The sequence below is a fragment of the Bison bison genome, unplaced genomic scaffold, assembly GCF_000754665.1.
Source record: "Bison bison bison isolate TAMUID 2011002044 unplaced genomic scaffold, Bison_UMD1.0 scf7180017864500, whole genome shotgun sequence".
Classification (NCBI taxonomy): Eukaryota; Metazoa; Chordata; class Mammalia; order Artiodactyla; family Bovidae; genus Bison; species Bison bison.
Genome location: NW_011495059.1, coordinates 639626 through 640208, shown reverse-complemented (window position 1 = coordinate 640208; position 583 = coordinate 639626).

Below are 583 nucleotides of genomic sequence, written 5' to 3'. Positions count from 1 at the left end.
TACAGCCCAGATTACTGTACCCAGCAAGGATCTCATTCAAATATGAAGGAGAAATCAAAAGCTTCTCAGACAAGCAAAAGCTGAGAGAATTCAGCACCACCAAACCAGCTCTCCAACAAATACTAAAGGATATTCTCTAGACAGGAAACACAAAAACAGTGTATAAACTCGAACCCAAAACAATAAAGTAAGTGGCAACGGGACCATACTTATCAGTAATTACCTTAAATGTAAATGGGTTGAATGCCCCAACCAAAAGACTGGCTGAATGGATACAAAAACAAGACCCCTACATATGTTGTCTACAAGAGACCCACCTCAAAACAGGGGGCACATACAGACTGAAAGTGAAGGGCTGGAAAAAGATTTTCCATGCAAATAGGGATCAAAAGAAAGCAGGAGTAGCAATACTTATATCAGATAAAATAGACTTTAAAACGAAGGCTGTGAAAAGAGACAAAGATGGTCACTACATAATGATCAAAGGATCAACCCAAGAAGAAGATATAACAATTATATATGCACCCAACACGGGAGCGCCGCAATATGTAAGACAAATGCTAACAAGTATGAAAGGAGAAAT